Raw genomic sequence first — 17,865 nt, 5'->3', positions numbered from 1 at the left:
TATATATGTACTGCATCCTCTTTATCCATTTATCAGTTGATGGAAATTTAGGTTGGTTCCATGTCTTGGCCATTGTAAATAATGTTGCAACAAACATTGGGGTGCATGTATCTTTTTTAATTATGGTTTTCTCTGGATACATGCCCAGGAATGAGATTGCTAGATCATATGGTATTTTTAGTTTTATAAGGAACCTCCGTACTGTTCTCCAGAATGGCTGTACTAATTTATGTTTGCACCAACAGCATAGAAGGGTTCTCTTTTCTCCACACTCCCTCCAGCATTTGGTTTTTTTTAATATTTATTTATGTACTTACCTATCTATCTGGTTGCCTGGGGTCTTCATGGCAGCACGCAGGATCTCTCATTGTGGCATTCAGGCTTAGTTGCTCCATGGTATGCGGGATCCTAGTCTCCCGACCAGGGATCAAACCCGTGTCCTGAGCATTGCAAAGTGGATTCTCAACCACTGGACCACCAGGGAAGTTCCCAGAATTGATTGTTTGCAGACTTTTTGATGATGTCCATTCTGACAGGTATAGGTGATACTTCATTATAGTTTTGATTTGCATTTCTCTGATAATTAGCAATTTTGAACATCCTTTTCTGTTCTTCTTGGCTATCTGTATGTCTTATTTGGAGAAACGTCTATTTATACCTTCTGCCTATTTGTTGATTGAATTGTTTTTCTGATACTGAGCTGCATGAGCTGTTTGTATATTTTGGAGATTAATCCCTTTTTGGTCACATGGTTTGCAAATATTTTCTCCCATTCCATGGGTTGTCTTTTTGTTTATAGTTTCCTTTGCTGTGCAAATGCTTTTAAGTCCTATTGGTTATTTTTGTTTTTATATTCATTATTCTAGGGGGTGAATCCAAAAAGATATCATGGTGATTTATATCAAAGATTGTTCTTCCTATTTTTTTTTCATCTAAGAGTTTTATACTATTTGAGCTTATGCAGGAGACCTGGGTTCAATCCCTGGGTTGGGAAGATGAAAGGCTAACCACTCTACTATTCTGGCCTGGAGAATCCATAGACTGTATAGTTCATGGGGTCACAAGAAGTTGGACATGGCTGAGTGACTTTTAATTTCACTTTTCACTTTAGGTCGCTAATCCATTTTGAGTTTATTTTTGTATACAGTGTTAGAGAATGCTCCAATTTCATTTTTTTACATGTGACTATGCAGTTTACCAGAACTACTTATGAAGACATTGTCTTTTCTCCATTATATATTTTTATCTCCTTTGTAGTAGATTAATTGATCATAGGTACACGAAAACAGTCAGTGTCAAGATGTTCCTCCACCATACAGCCCCTTTGTCCACTTGCTGGAAATTTTATGTCCATCTAGTGCTTAAAATGTCATGGTTTGCTGCATTTCTTCCTGCAGAGTGATTCAAACATCCATAAGGAACTGTCAGGAGAAAGTAAACTAGTCCCATTTAGAAAAATAATAATGGATTTCATAGGAGAAACTCAGGAATGAATGAATTTGTCTGAAAAATAAATAAATAAATGAATAAAAATAGAAGACCCTACTCTAGCTCTGTGGGTAAAATTTCCTTATTTTTATATCATTAACTTTTACACTATGAATCATTTTAACTATTAAATATAGATCACCTAGCTGGGGATTGACCTGACAGAGAATGGTTGGATGGCATCACTGACTCCATGGGAATAAGTTTGAGCAAACTCTGGGAATTGGTGATGGACAGGGAAGCCTGATGCAGAGTACATCATGAGAAACACTGGGCTGGAAGAAGCACAAGCTGGAATCAAGATTGCCAGGAGAAATATCAATAACCTCAGAAATGCAGATGACACCACCCTTATGGCAGAAAGTGAAGAACTAAAGAGCCTCTTGATTAAAGTCAAAGAGGAGAGTGAAAAAGTTGGCTTAAAACTCAACATTCAGAAAACTAAGATTGTGGCATCTGGTCCCATCACTTCATGGCAAATAGATGGGGAAACAGTGGCTGACTTTATTGTGGGGGGGGGGGCTCCAAAATCACTGCAGATGTTGATTGCAGCCATGAAATTAAAAGTTCCTTGGAAGAAAAGTTATGACCAACCTAAACAGCACATTAAAAATCAGAGACATTACTTTGTCAACAAAGGTCCGTCTAGTTAAGCCTATGGTTTTTCCAATGGTCATGTATGGATGAGAGAATTGGACTATAAAGAAAGCTGAGCACCAAAGGATGGATGCTTTTGCACTGTGGTGTTGGAGAAGACTCTTGAGAGTCCCTTGGACTGCAAGAAGATCCAACCAGTCCATCCTAAAGGAGATCAGTCCTGGGTGTTCATTGGAAGGACTGATGTTGAAGCTGAAACTCCAATACTTTGGCCACCTGATGCAAAGGGCTGACTCATTGAAAAAGACCCTGATGCTGGGAAAGATTAAGGGCAGGAGGAGAAGGGGATAACAGAGAATGAGATAGTTGGATGGCATCACCAACTCAATGGACATGAGTTTGGGTAAACTCCGGGAGTTGGTGATGGACAGGGAGGCATGGTGTGCTGCGGTTCACGGGGTCACAAAGAGTCGGACACGACTGAGTGACTGAACTGAACTGAAGATGCTGCTGACAAAGGAATTCTTACTTTTAATTTTTGTGTTTTTCCAGATTTCATTCATACTGAAATTAATGGGGAAAAAATCATCTTTCAGTTTACAACTGCAGGAATTGCTTTCCATGGGTAATTTCATATTTCTAAATGTCACAGCATTTTAATTTTTGTAAATCTATACATACCACTAGACCATTCAGGTATGACCTAAATCAAATCCCTTATGATTATACAGTGGAAGTGAGAAATAGATTTAGGGGCCTAGATCTGATAGAGTGCCTAATGAACTATGGACGGAGGTTCGTGACATTGTACAGGAGACAGGGATCAAGACCATCCCCATGGAAAAGAAATGCAAAAAAGCAAAATGGTTGTCTGGGGAGGCCTTACAAATAGCTGTGAAAGAAGAGAAGCGAAAAGCAAAGGAAAAGGGGAAATATATAAGCATCTGAATGCAGAGTTCCAAAGAATAGCAAGAAGAGATAAGAAAGCCTTCTTCAGCAATCAGTGCAAAGAAATAGAGGAAAACAGCAGAATGGGAAAGACTAGAGATATCTTCAAGAAAATTAGAGATACCAAGGGAACATTTCATGCAAAGATGGGCTCGATAAAGGACAGAAATGGTATGGACCTAACAGAAGCAGAAGATATTAAGAAGAGGTGGCAAGAATACACAGAAGAACTGTACAAAAAAAATCTTCACGACCAAGATAATCACGATGGTGTGATCACTGACCTAGAGCCAGACCTCCTGGAATGTGAAGTCAAGTGGGCCTTAGAAAGCATCACTACGAACAAAGCTAGTGGAGGTGATGGAATTCCAGTTGAGCTATTTCAAATCCTCAAAGATGATGCTGTGAAAGTGCTGCACTCAATATGCCAGCAAATTTGGAAAACTCAGCAGTGGCCACAGGACTGGAAAAGGTCAGTTTTCATTCCAATCCCAAAGAAAGGCAATGCCAAAGAATGCTTGAACCACCGCATAATTGCACTCATCTCACATGCTAGTAAAGTAATGCTCAAAATTCTCCAAGCCAGGCTTCAGCAATATGTGAACCGTGAACTTCCAGATGTTCAAGCTGCTTTTAGAAAAGGCAGAGGAACCAGAGATCAAATTGCCAACTTCTGCTGGATTATCGAAAAAGCAAGAGAGTTCCAGAAAAGCATCTATTTCTGCTTTATTGACTATGCCAAAGCCTTTGACTGTGTGGATCACTATAAACTGTGGAAAATTCTGAAAGAGATGGGAATACCAGACCACCTGATCTGCCTCTTGAGAAACCTATATGCAGGTCAGGAAGCAACAGTTAGAACTGGACATGGAACAACAGACTGGTTCCAAATAGGAAAAGGAGGACGTCAAGGCTGCATCTTGTCACCCTGCTTATTTAACTTATATGCAGAGAGTACATCATGAGAAACTCTGGGCTGGAAGAAGCACAAGCTGGAATCAAGATTGCCAGGAGAAATACCAATAACCTCAGAAATGCAGATGACACCACCCTTATGGCAGAAAGTGAAGAGGAACTCAAAAGCCTCTTGATGAAAGTGAAAGTGGAGAATGAAAAAGTTAGCGTAAAGCTCAACATTCAGAAAACGAAGATCATGGCATCTGGTCCCATCATTTCATGGGAAATATATGGGGAAACAGTGGAAACAGTGTCAGACTTTATTTTTTTGGGCTCCAAAATCACTGCAGATGCTGACTGCAGCCATGAAATTAAAAGACGCTTACTCCTTGGAAGGAAAGTTATGACCAACCTAGATAGCATATTCAAAAGCAGAGACATTACTTTGCCAACAAAGGTCCGTCTAGTCAAGGCTATGGTTTTTCCAGTGGTCATGTATGGATGTGAGAGTTGGACTGTGAAGAAAGCTGAGCGCCGAAGAATTGATGCTTTTGAACTGTGGTGTTGGAGAAGACTCTTGAGAGTCCCTTGGACTGCAAGGAGATCCAACCAGTCCATTCTAAAGGAGATCAGCCCTGGGATTTCTTTGGAAGAAATGATGCTAAAGCTGAAACTCCAGTTCTTCGCATGAGGCCACCTCATGCGAAGAGTTGATTCATTGGAAAAGACTCTGATGCTGGGAGGAGTTGGGGGCAGGAGGAGAAGGGGACGACAGAGGATGAGATGGCTGGATGGCATCACTGACTTGATGGATGTGAGTCTGAGTGAACTCCGGGAGTTGGTGATGGACAGGGAGGCCTGGCGTGCTGCGATTCATGGGGTCGCAAAGAGTCAGACACGACTGATCGACTGAACTAAGGAACTAATACATTTTCTGTCTTGGTGTTCTTCCCTGTGGCCTCAGTTGAGCCCACGTTACTAATGGCAGGTGATGTACTTTTACATTTATAGCCTTAAGTTGTTACAGTTGATTTGGGTGAGGGAAAGAGAGAGGAAGAGTCTTAAATGACCATTGGCATCTACAATGGACCAGGTGTGAGCAGTCTATACCCACTTGTAATGAGTAAACCCCTGAGATAAACAGGAGCATAATTTTACTCACTTCTTAAGTAAAATCAGCTTGGCTCCTGAAAGCTCAATTCTCTTTGGCACCTACTCTTGCCACTCAAGGTGAACTCTATCACTGCCATTTTTAAATGCAGCAATTCAAGATTTAAACTTGGTCATTCCAAGCCTTTTCTCCAACCCCTTTCTCCCTTGGAATGATTTATGACAGTGGGTGGGGTTCATTGCCTTGCCGGCTGGAAGAGGCAGCTAGAAGTCAGCCTCCATGCCTGACTTCCTCTAGACCCAACTCAGGTCTCTAGGTCCATGAGCTCTGTCCCAGAATGCCCAAGTCCACCTTGGACAGAGGCAGGAGGCAGACAGAAAGGTAGCAGACAACTCTCGGTGGCTTTTTCCTACCCCACACACGGGAGCTCTTGACTTGGGCTCTCTTGGCTCATCCACTGGACAACTCAGCAGGTGCCTTGTTGGACATTATTGGGGTAAAATATAGTGAACGAGGCTACAGAGCAGTATCTCCAGCACCCACCAGCATTCCAATCATATCCACTTTCTCTCTGACTCTCCTCTTCACACCAGCTGGGTGAACGTTTTACTCATTTTATTGAAATATAATTTACATATAGTGCAGTTTGATTAGTTTTAACAAATGCATACACCTGTGTCAACTGTACACTTAACATTAGAATATTCTATCACCCAGAAATTTTTCTTATGCCCCTTCCCAGTCAACCCCAACCCCCAAGAAAACACTCTGGTGATTTCTACCATCAAAGATTAGTTTTGTGTGTTTAGAATTCCATGTAAGTGAAATCATGTAGTACATACTCTTTGGGGTCTGGCTTCATTCACTCAGCATCGCGTTGTTTTGTGCATCAGTAGTTTGTTCCATTTTGTTGTATTTTATGAATATTGTGCCCTTTGTTGGACCAGCTAGAATGGAGAGAGGAAGAAGAAAATTGTAAACACCACTCAGGCCCGCCTGAGTTGTGATAGAAACACAGTAATTTGAGCACTGCTTTTCTTACTTTGGTATAAATGTTTATGCATATATTAACCAGTTATTTCCCCCATCCTTCATTACCTTAATATCTATCATCAGACATTCAATAGCTGCTTAGCCTTTTATCTCAGTATTTAACTTACAGTATATCAAAGTAAGAGCATGACACAGCTTGAAAAGGAACAACATCACCTGGAGATGGATTAAGTGACCAATGAGTCTTTGTATCCTTTGGGGAATAATAATATGGGTGGGCCTCATCCAATCAGTTGAAGGCCTAAGTGGAACAAAAAGACTGGCCTTTTTGGTTGAGGAACTTTTGAAAAGAGGAAATTCTCCAGAAGATTGCCTTAGGACTGGGATGGTACCATCAGCTCCCCTGGGTCTCAAGCCTGCTGACACACCACAGAGTTTAGACTTCCCAGTATCCACAATCACGTGGGCCAATCCCCTGTAATAAACCTTTATATATAAACACACATATGTATATATAATAAATCTATACATACATCTATGTATAATAAGTATATTATGCATATACTTATTCAGTTCAGTTCCATTCAGTCATAAGGGCGGTGTCATCTGAATATCTGACATATACTTATTACATACATAATATATATATATACACATATATTCTCCCATTGGTTCTGTTCCTTTGAAGAACCCTTACTAATACACTGACCCCCTGACCAACAGCCAATCCAGGCCACCTACCAGATGCAGAGGTGGCAGCCTGCCTTAGACGCCTCCACCAGGCTCCCTCCTCAGGTGACACCCCTGCCTTCTCATATTCCTTTCCAGCCCTTCATGGTCCACTTGTGCCAGTGTTTCAGAAGGTCTGGTGAGTGATGTTTCTCTGATCCTCCAACTCCTCCCTTCAAATCTTTACACCTCCAGCTTCTTCCACAATGTGTACAGCCTTGTTCCTATAATAAATATTAACACTATTCTATAAAACTCATACTGTTCATGGGGTTCTCACTGAGTGCAGAAGAACTGATGCTTTTGAACTGTGGTGTTGGAGAAGACTCTTGAGAATCCCTTGGACTGCAAGGAGATCCAACCAGTCCATCCTAAAGCAAATCAGTCCTGGCTGTTCATTGGAAGGATGGATGCTAAAGCTGAAACTTCAATACTTGGGCCACCTGATGCAAAGAACTGACTCATTTGAAAAGACCCTGATGCTGGGAAAGATTGAGGGCAGGAGGAGAACAGGACAACAGAGGATGAAGTGGTTGGATGGCATCACTAACTCGATGGACATGAGTTTGAGTAGGCTCTGGAAGTTGGTGATGGACAGGCGAGCCTAGCTTTCTGCAGTCCATGAGGTCACAAAGACTTGGACCCAACTGAGCAACTGAAGTGAACTAATAAAACTCAATGATTTTACTTTCATTATTGTACCATGAATTATACCATATAATTTAATGCAAAAGAAAGCATGCTAACATTCCCCAAATAGGTAAAGCATGAAAACTGTTAGTCGGCTCTCATTTCTTGTCTCATTCATTCATTCATTGGTTCATTTGTTCACTTGTTCACTCAGGGAATACTCAATACAGGCCAGGTGCTATTCTATGAGAGCAGACCTGAAATGTACCAAGGGCTCGTCAGGGTCTAGAACTCTGGCTAGAGAGGGAAAATTGCCAAGAGGAGGTTTCAGTTCAGTACAGAGAACTGACATTAAAACTGCCTATAAATGAAGAGCCTCTCCTTTCCAAGGTAATGAGGGTCTAGCTACCAGAGAAATTAACAATTTACTTAACCAATATGCTTCAGAAAGTATTGGCACATCAATCTGTGGTGTTTACATTTTCACCATATTTACTTTTAAATTTTATATTCTGCGATTGTCTTGTATGCCATTTGTAAGATTCTATACGCTGTCCATATTCTGAGGTGACTATGAGATATAACAGAATTATGATAGTCTCCAAATTATATCACAGGAGAAAAGAACTAGTGTTTATTGCACACTGCATATACTCAGACAATTTTCATTAGTTATTTTATAATCATCCAAAACTCTAAGTTTTTTTTATCCCCTCTGAGATCAGCAAGCTATAGTGACTTGTCTAAACCCCTCAGTTCCTAAACAGAAGAGCCTGAAGTCTGTCTGCACCCAAGAGTCCTTGTTTTTTCTTTTATGTTATATCACATTAAGGTTCAGTATTAGTATGTGGAAAACTAATAAGATTATCAATTATATGCAATTGCATAATTTTCAAGTATATTCTTAATGAATGCATACTTTGTATACTAGGACACATATCTTATTTCATGTATTAAATTAGTTCCATAGCATCAGTTATCAATGTTTTGCCTCTTCTGATCACTCCAGTCCCTTACCTTCCCACTTAATCCTCACAATAACCCTGTAAATACAGTTATTATTAATATTTAGCCTATTATTAATATTTACAGATGAGAATGATGAAAATCAGAGAGGCTGAGAAATATATCCAGAGCCAATATATCAAGGCTAGAATTCAAATTCTATTATATTCTGATGTTGAAGGCCATTCTCCATACTCTGGGTCCCCTGGGGTTAATTTCTGCCATGGGCAGGGGCTGAGGGGTGAATTTTGTTTACTGTATTTTCCAAGATGACTCATTCTTCCTCCTACATGTCCCAATACTGTTTCTCCCTTCTTCTCCCTCCAGAGGCTTCTGTAAACAGCTTCTTGTTCATTTCTATGCCAATTTCTACTTTCAGCCTCATTCAAACATTTGGAAGACTCACCTCAACAAGGCACTGGTTGAGCAAATAAAAAGAAATCTTTTCGTATACTTAAATTGTGATGGATGACACAAAATTCCATTCAGTGCAATTTAGGTCTTCTAAGATATTTCTTTTATTTTGCCCAACCATGTACTCATAATTGGATGATTTTGCTTCCAGGTATGATAAAAATCCACAGAGGATTTCATTTTGCCTTTAAACTCTAGCTGGTCATTGATATTTGAGATGTTTAAGCCAACCAGGTATATAAATAGCCTCATCTACAATTAAGGGAAAGATGAGTGTACCTTTGTAATATTAATCCTGGGATAGACACAGCCTCATCTGCTATTTCCACCAGTTATCAACAACAGCTCTAAAGCAGAAAAATAAAATGGAATATAATTGCTTTTCAGCTCACTACAGGAAAAGGAAAGCTACATTAGTACATATGATTCATATAAAAAGAGAAACAAACACACAGTGGGAGAGAAGGAAGCTAATATTTGTTAAAGGTTTAATATATACCAAGAGCTTCACATATCTTACAACGTCCCTATGAAATATCATTTCCTATTCTTAATTTCATATTATAAAGGAAAGAATTGATCCCAAAAAACAAACTCAGCTTGATAAATCCCTCCACCCCAAAAGTCCAGGCTTTTCTCACTATAATACATTGACCCTGTGTACAATCTGATGCAGATTTCTCTTAAAAACTTGGAACTTGTTATATAAGATGTCATTTACCTTCCTGTGCTTCAGAATGAAGATAAAGTCATGAACCAGAGTCATCACAGCCTCTGCTCTAGTGTTTATTACCCAGTTTACAGGCACTCTCATGCTTTAGCCTTGACAAATTTGTTCAGAAACCCTGAAGTTTATGATGAAAGTGAGTAGACAAAACTGTCCTCCCATTTGAAACACTAGAGGACTTCTAGCTATCTGGAGATGGTGTCTGTCATCTCGCCGATTTGGGGTGCAATGCCTTGCCTTCCCTCCTCCCTTGGGATAGAAGTTGTCTAGGGCTGATGCTTTTGACAAAGTTGTTTATTATTCAAGGTCCCATTCCTTCCCTGGACCAAGGTGAGATACACCAAAGCCAGGTTCTCCCCACTCCTACTCAAGACTCAGATTTTGTGTGGCTGCAGCTAAGTCCCGTCAGTCGTGCCCAACTCTGTGCGACCCCATAGACGGCAGCCCACCAGGCTCCCCCGTCCCTGGGATTCTCCAGGCAAGAACACTGGAGTGGGTTGCCATTTCCTTCTCCAATGCATGAAAGTGAAAAGTGAAAGTGAAGTCGCTCAGTCGTGTCCGACTCTTTGTGACCCCATGGATTGTAGCCCACCAGACTCCTCCGTCCATGGGATTTTCCAGGCAAGGGTACTGGAGTGGGGTGCCATTGCCTTCTCTGCAGATTTTGTGCAGGCAGATTCAACAAGAGAAAACAACTGAAACAACAGATTTAACCCAAAGATGCCCCCATAGACACTGCCTATCACTTCTCCAACTCTGCTCAGAGTTTGTCCTGCTTATGACTTACTTTATCCTTTCCTCCAGTTCTGTGGGCATCCCATATCTTTCCAATACATTTCCCCTTTATTAGCTACAGTCATTTTCTGCTGCCAGCTACCTAAGTCCCTGAAATGACAAGCCATCCAAGCCTTGAACTATGATGCGGGGCCGCAGTCACGTTCTCCCATCACGGCCAACGCTGAGCTCTGATGCCCCTTCTCTCCCAGACGCCCGACTCCTTTCACCTGTGTTTGCAGGTGTGCTCTTCCCTTATCGATTTGCCATCGTCAGCTGAGCCCACTGAAAAAAATGGCCAGGATTCACAGTAGCTCAGATTGTATCCCCTACTGAAAGAGATGATCACTCAGTAGGAAACCCAAGAAACTAGACAATGTTGTAGACAAGGAAAAGTGGGATCTCACATGCACTAAGGAAAAGAAAGGAAAATACCTACAGGTCCATCTAGTCAAGGCTATGGTTTTTCCTGTGGTCATGTATGGATGTGAGAGTTGGACTGTGAAGAAAGCTGAGCACCGAAGAATTGATGCTTTTGAGCTGTGGTGTTAGAGAAGACTCCTGAGAGTCTCCTGGACTGCAAGGAGGTCCAACCAGTCCATTCCAAAGGAGATCAGCCCTGGGATTTCTTTGGAAGGAGTGATGCTAAAGCTGAAACTCCAGTACTTTGGCCACCTCATGTGAAGAGTTGACTCATTGGAAAAGACTCTGATGCTGGGAGGGATTGGGGGCAGGAGGAGAAGGGGACGACAGAGGATGAGATGGCTGGATGGCATCACTGACTCGATGGATGTGAGTCTGAGTGAACTCCGGGAGCTGGTGATGGACAGGGAGGCCTGGCGTGCTGTGATTCATGGGGTCGCAAAGAGTCGGACACGACTGAGTGACTGAACTGAACTGAACTGAGACTGTTCTATAAAAACCTGTTCTAGCACAATCTATAACAGTTACTGCCCTGTCATGTGAACAATGTCATCCCGGACAATCTGCCCCAGAATATTTCCCTAGTTTATGAAATCTCACACCCAGGGAATCCCTTTGTGTAGATTCTTAATTACTGAATATTTTACTTAAGACTACGACAACTTATACTTGGTCACTTCCACACTCAGATGTGCCATGCACGTGCGTGCTCAGTTGTATCCGACTCTTGGCGATCCCATGGACTGCAGCCCACAAGGCTTCTCTGTCCGTGGGATTTCCCAGGCAAGAATACTGGAATGGGTTGCCATTTCCTCCTCCAAGGGATCTTCCTGACTCAGGGATCAAACCTGAATCTCCTGCATCTCCTGTATTGACAGGCATATTCTTTACCACTGAGCCACACTCAGTGTATTGGGATTTAATTCAAATTTTTTAGAAGAAAAATCTACTAATATTAAAAATCTACACGTCATCTACCCTTTCACTACTAGGAGCAGGTGTTATTGCAGACTACTCAGAGAATGAATTTTTGGGATCTGAGTCCATCTGCTTTATCTCCTGCTGCTGGTTATCATGTTAGCCCATAGATAGTAAAATTATAGCGAACCACCGCAAGCCTCACCACCTTGCAGATGTTTCATTATTCAATTAATATCTGTCCATTTAATCTGCAGGTGAATAAAGGACCGGAGACAGCTGTATTCCCTCAGGGGCTTCCAATTAAAAAGGATTAAGAGCATATCTATACCCTAATTGTCCCCAATTTCTCAGCATAATCATGTTTTACTCCATCTAAATATGTCAGCTACAGAACTATCCTATAAATAGTCATATTTTCAGAAAGACTCAAATCAGATAAGAAAATATGCATTTGCAGAGTCAGATAAAAATAGTTTAGGATGAGGACACTAAGATACAGATTCTCACTTTTGTACCTGTGAACACACACCCCCTCATCTGTGCTCAATTATACTTCCCTGTCCTTTGAGCACAAGTCATTCACTTCCTCATGAAAGCTTCGGTGGCCCACCGACCTCCTGATATATCCCCACTCCAGGGGTCCATTCATCCTCTGAAATTCCAGGAGTTTCTCAGGGCACTTAGCATAGTTGGCCATACACATTCTGACCTCTAGGGGGAGCCCAAGGCTCCTCTTCTCCCATTCGGACCCTGCTAAGGTCCAGTTCAGTCACCCAGTCGTGTCCGATTCTTTGCGACCCCATGGACTGCAGCACGTCAGGCCTCCCTATCCATTGCCAACTCCTGAAATTTACTCGGACTCATGTCCATTGAGTCGGTGATGCCATCCAGCAATCTCATCCTCTGTCGTCCCCTTCTCCTCCTGCCCTCAATCGTTCCCAGCATCAGGGTCTTTGCAAATGAGTCAGCTCTTCGCATCAGGTAGCCAAAGTAGTGGAATTTCAGCTTCAGCATCAGTCCTTCCAATGAATATTCAGGACTGATTTCCTTTAGGATGGACTGATTGGATCTCCTTGCAGTCCAAGGGACTCTCAAGAGTCTTCTCCAACACCACAGTTCAAAAGCATCAGTTCTTCAATGCTCAGCTTTCTTTATAGTCCAACTCTCACATCCATACATGACTTCTGGAAAAACCATAGCTTTGACTAGACGGACCTTTGTTGGCAAAGTAATGTCTCTGCTTTTTTATATGCTATCTAGATTAGTCATAGCTTTTCTTCCAAGGAGCAAGCGTCTTTTAATTTCATGGCTGCAGTCAGCATCTGCAGTGATTTTGGAGCCCCAAAAAATAAAGTCCAAGGTAAGGTCCAAGAATGTAATAAAGCACTGAAGCACAGTTGGGCCACAGAGCTGATTAGGGCACAGAGAGTGATGCTTTGCTGGAGGAATAAAAATGAGGTGAGTGGAATGCTTTGAGAAGGATTTCCTTCCCACGTTTGTGGTGCGAGCTAGTAAGCCTTTGGAGCCATCTTGACCTACCTCTAGTCTGTGTCCACATTTACAAGGTACAGGGAGTTCCTGAAGCTGGGTATGTTCATTCCGGACACTCAGGGCAAGCCCGGAAAGTTTTCTTGCCTTTCCCAACACCTGAAGAGTTGCCTGCCTTCGTGGACTCGTGGCCGCTTCCTCCATCTTCACAGCCAGCAGCATAGCACCATCAACTCTCTCTCACTCTGATACTCCTGACTCCCTCTCAGGAGGACACCTGTGATTGCATTTAGGGCTCACCTGAGCAATCCAAGACAGCCTTCCCACCACAGGGTCCTCAGCTCAACCACAACTGCACAGCCCCTTGTGCCGTGTAAGCTTAAGTCACAGGTTGCAGGGATACAGACATAGATATTTTGGAAGGCCATTATTCTACCTACCACACTGCCTCCCCCACCGCCTTGCTGTCACACACACACACACACACACACACACACACACACGTGGCTATGTAGCCACATTAGACATTTACGAAGGGCCCCAGTGCTGAGATGGAAGGGATTTTTTTTAGCGTATTTAGCCCTGCTCCCGCTACAGAGGCACTGGGAGAGCACAGGAAAACCAGCACCCCCTGCACCTTCCAGGAGGAGCAGGAAGAGCATCTCTGCCTTATTTTTAGGGCACCAGCCCTCAGACAGCAGCAACCTCCTCCTGGTCTCTTATACTAGGGTTACGGCTGCAAAGCTCAGTTGAAAACGCATGAATCAAATCATCATACGTGATAGAAGTGACTCTAAATTATTCCTTGGGGCCAATATGAGCTTTTATATAAAGGATTGCCTCAAGTTGAGTGCACTCACATTATTTTATTAAGCTCGGGATCCTGCATCCCACTCAGAAAGCTACTGCCCCACTTTGACTCAGCCCCAAAGATGAAGGACATCAGCCCCAAAGATGAAGAAGCACTGGGACTCCTCCCCAGAATTCTTGTTTAAAATAAAGGGATTGAGGAGAACAGAGGAGACACAAAGAACAGATGAGATGAGAGACCAGGAAATAAGAGAAATATGATGAGTAAAATTTTCCAGTAGGGTTCCCTAGGAAACAAATGGGCAAAATTTGCAGCATGTTTACCTGGGGAATGAAATGCATTGGCAGTCAGAGGGAGGGGGAAAGGAGAATGGAATAAAAAATACACCAAGTAGAAAGTGGACCTTTACTCATAAAGTCCATTCTGCCCACTGGCAGGGACTATCTCCTGATGCTGCATGGAAACTGGGACCAAGAACCAGATGAGGGAGGGAAGGAGAACAATTTATCTGCAGGCTCATTCCTGCCTCCTGCCTCTTGTTGGTCCAAGTTCACCCACATTGTGTCACCTGGCCCCTCCGGGCAGCAAATCTCATGTCATCAGTCCCTCTTCTTAGTTCTGAAGCAACAGACCCAGAACAGAGCAGTGTCCTGCAAGTCTGGTCTTGACCAGCTCCAAGTCCAAACTCAGTGACCCTCTGTCTCTAGGGCCACCTTTGCAGGACAGACACGGGTCAGGCCTTGGGACCGCAAACCACCCTAGCCTAACTCTTTGGTGACTACCTTCAGGGCTTCAGCTATTTAAGATAACTCTTTCCCAGAAAAACTAGGCTGTGTCTCCATCTTGCCCCTTCTTGGCCATGGGGCTGTCTCTGCATCCCTGGAGCCTGGAATCTGCCCTGGCTCTTGCTTCCATGAGCACATTGGCGGTCACAATAGCCGTGCTGTAGAGCCATGGCCAAGGTGAGCCAGGAGCCCAGAGAGCTCTTCCCACAGAGGAAGTTGTAGCCTGAGACATATTGAAAAGAGAAAGTAAAAATACAGCACAAGGGAATCTGAAGCTTAACAAATCAGAAAAAAAAAAAAAAACACATAAATTGGACTTGATACAAACTCTTAAGTTCAGGATAATTTTTACATAATTCTAAATTGTAACGGGGGCTTCCCAGATGGCTCAGCAGGTAAAGAATCTGCCTGCAGTATAGGAGACACAGGAGATGCGGGTTCAATCCGTGGGTCGGAAAGATCCCTTGGAGAAGGAAATGGCAACCCACTCCAGTATTCTTACCTGGAGAATCCCATGGATGGAGGAGCCTGGAGGGCTATCGTCAAAAGGGTTGCAAAGAGTCAGACACGACTGAGCACACAACTGTAATGTGGAGACTGAGCATTTTGAGATTTCAGCGGAAGGAAAAAATCCCCAAGGCCAAGGACTAGGAGTGAATGAAAGTCACTCAGTCGTGTCCCACTCTTTGCGACCCCAGGGACTATACAGTCCATGGGATTCTTCAGGCCAGAATACTGGAGTGGGTAGCCTTTCCCTTCTCCAAGGGATCTTCCCAACCCAGGGATCGAACCCAGGTCTCCAGCTGAGCCACAAGGGCAGCCCATCAGCCCAAAGAGAACACCATCCGAAAAGAAACAGTTCTCAGGCTGAGCCATGAAGGAGAAACTATAATAACAATGACCATTATTTTGCTATCACATGAATGCTCCAGGCACTGCACTAGACTCTTTCTATAAGCAGTTCCATTTACCCTACTGCTTTTTCCAGGTGAGATAAGGATTGTTACCTTATTACACAAGCAAGGAAAGTGACACACAGTTAGTGAAGGGTCATTCAAAGTAGCAGAAAGAGCCTAATAAGGTAGGAGAGTAGAGTTCATTAAGGAGAAAAGAAAAAGATACTTTTAAGAGAACGGTAACTCTCAGACTCAGGAGGGTCTTCAGAGCCAGGCTGTAGAGTTGGGCTGTTATTTGGTAGCCCTGGGGCCAGCAGGGGAGGGTCATCTGCTGAGGAATGACCTATGTACACGTTTTCAGAAGATATTTCTTCTATAGTCAGCACTTCCCTGGTGGTCCAGTGGCTCACACTCTGCGCTCCCAGTGCAAGGGGACCCAGGTTCCATCCCTGGTCAGGGAATTAGATCCCACGTGCCACAACTAAAGATTCCTCATGCCACAACTAAGACTCAGCACAGCCAAATAAAAATAAATAAAAGAAGAAGATAATCCTTCTGTGGTAATAAGAAGGGTGGTGGGTACTCAGTTGCTTCCGTCGTGTCCAACTCTTCGGGACCCTCTAGACTATAGCCTACCAAGCTCCTCTGTCCATGGGATTTTCCAGGCAAGAATACTGGAGTGAATTGCCATGCCCTCCTCCAGGGGATTTTTCTGACCCAGGGATCAAACCTGGGTCTCCGACATTGCAGGCAGAGTCTTTACCCACTGAGCCACCAGGGATGTCCCAATAAGAAGTGGGGCAGAGACAACAACGAGATCGTGAGACTTCTGCAGTCCATGTGGAAGAAGGCAGGGCACTGGCAGGTTTAACACCTTGACCATGGGTGACAAGGTGGCTGAAAGAGTGAACCACGGCCCCGAGGTTCTTCTGGGAGCAAACATAGACGGGTCAGGGCCACTGAGGAGGACCTCATTCCTCAGTCATCATCTGACCTGCCTGTGCACACACAGGGCCCTGCAAAGCTCCTGCCCCAAGACCTTACTCACCCAAATGCTGCAGACAAAGGCGAAACTTGCCATCCGCTGTGAGGAAGGGGCCCATTCCCAGAGGCGGAGGGTGCGTGAGGCATCAAGAGCAGCCCGGCTTTGTTATCCGCCTTCCTTTCAAGTCACGAAGTGATATCACTTGGCACTTGAATTTTCAAGGAGCACTTAGAGCTTCCCAGGTGCTCTTGCTAATTACCGCAGAACCACAGGGAACTGGGAGGAGCAGCGAGAGTAAGCATGCCAAAGTCAGTGCAGGCAGCTAGGCACTAAGTGGCTGAATGAAAATAAAATGTGCGTGACCTGCTGCTCAGCCACGTTGGCCTCACCTGCCCCAGTGCAAACAGGTGAGCTGCAGATTCTCTTTCATCTGGCGAAATGAGCAACTCTTAGGATATGATGCCCAGCCTGGGATGGGAGAAAATTTAAATTTATGATAAATGAAGCATGCAACTCTACACGCAGATACTTACTGGAACAGCAGACTTCTGAGTGCTGTGTCATTGTGTGCTAAGTAGCTTCAGTCGTGCGCGACTCTCTGTGACCCCAAGGACTGTAGCCCACCAGGCGCTTCCGTCCATGGGATTCTCCAGGCAAGAATACTGGAGTGGGTTGCCCTACCCTCCTCCAGGGGATCTTCCCCACCCAGGGATCGAACCGACATCCCTTACATCTCCTGCATTGGCAGACAGGTTTTTTCAGCACTCTTGCCAGGTGGGAAGACCTTTGCATCGTTGTAGGGACCTAAATTTTCCTGGAAACCCAGAAAAGGTTATCACATGTCGTTTCTCCTTATTTGCCTGTAAGGAATGGTGTCAGGCGGTGTCTTAAGTAATTGTCTTTCAGAGCAACAGGTGACTGGAAGGGGTTGCTGGTAGCCTTCTTGGGACCTCAGAGGGACATGAAAAGAGATGACCTAGGGAGTGAGGGAACTAGGTCAAGCCCTGAGACATCCTTGGAGCCCCTGAATCCTGCTTATCTACCCTTGAGCTTGCCAGTTAAGTGCGGGAAACAGGCTCTCTTTTCTTTGAGTTGATCAGCTTTCATTTGCAACTGACGAATTCTGGACTCTAAACACCCCAGATCTGGGGCTTCCTTGGTGGTCCAGTGGCTAAGGCCCTGGGCTCCCAGTACAGGGGGGCCTGGGTTCGATTCCTGGCCGGGGAGCTAGATCCCATGTGCT

General features: G+C 43.8%; 1 long non-coding RNA gene across 4 annotated transcripts; it reads right to left on the bottom strand.

Moving 5' to 3' along the window:
• Positions 1 to 1,154: 1,154 nt before the first annotated feature.
• LOC123332732 lies at positions 1,155 to 16,925 on the bottom strand. 4 transcript variants are annotated; one of them, XR_006549710.2, is made up of 4 exons: positions 16,686 to 16,918; positions 6,776 to 6,987; positions 5,884 to 5,988; positions 1,155 to 1,421 (listed from the first exon to the last, which is right to left on the bottom strand). It is a non-coding gene; the product is annotated as an uncharacterized LOC123332732 (long non-coding RNA). The 4 variants fall into 4 exon arrangements; XR_006549709.2 differs by lacking the exon at positions 1,155 to 1,421 and adding an exon at positions 13,197 to 13,422 and having other exon boundaries at positions 5,640 to 5,988; positions 16,686 to 16,925; XR_006549711.2 differs by lacking the exon at positions 1,155 to 1,421 and adding an exon at positions 9,092 to 9,159 and having other exon boundaries at positions 5,640 to 5,988; positions 16,686 to 16,925.
• Between the last annotated feature and the right edge of the window lie 940 nt (positions 16,926 to 17,865).

Source organism: Bubalus bubalis, chromosome 1, assembly GCF_019923935.1.
Source record: "Bubalus bubalis isolate 160015118507 breed Murrah chromosome 1, NDDB_SH_1, whole genome shotgun sequence".
NCBI lineage: Eukaryota > Metazoa > Chordata > Mammalia > Artiodactyla > Bovidae > Bubalus > Bubalus bubalis.
This window is presented reverse-complemented; position numbering and strand designations above follow the sequence as displayed.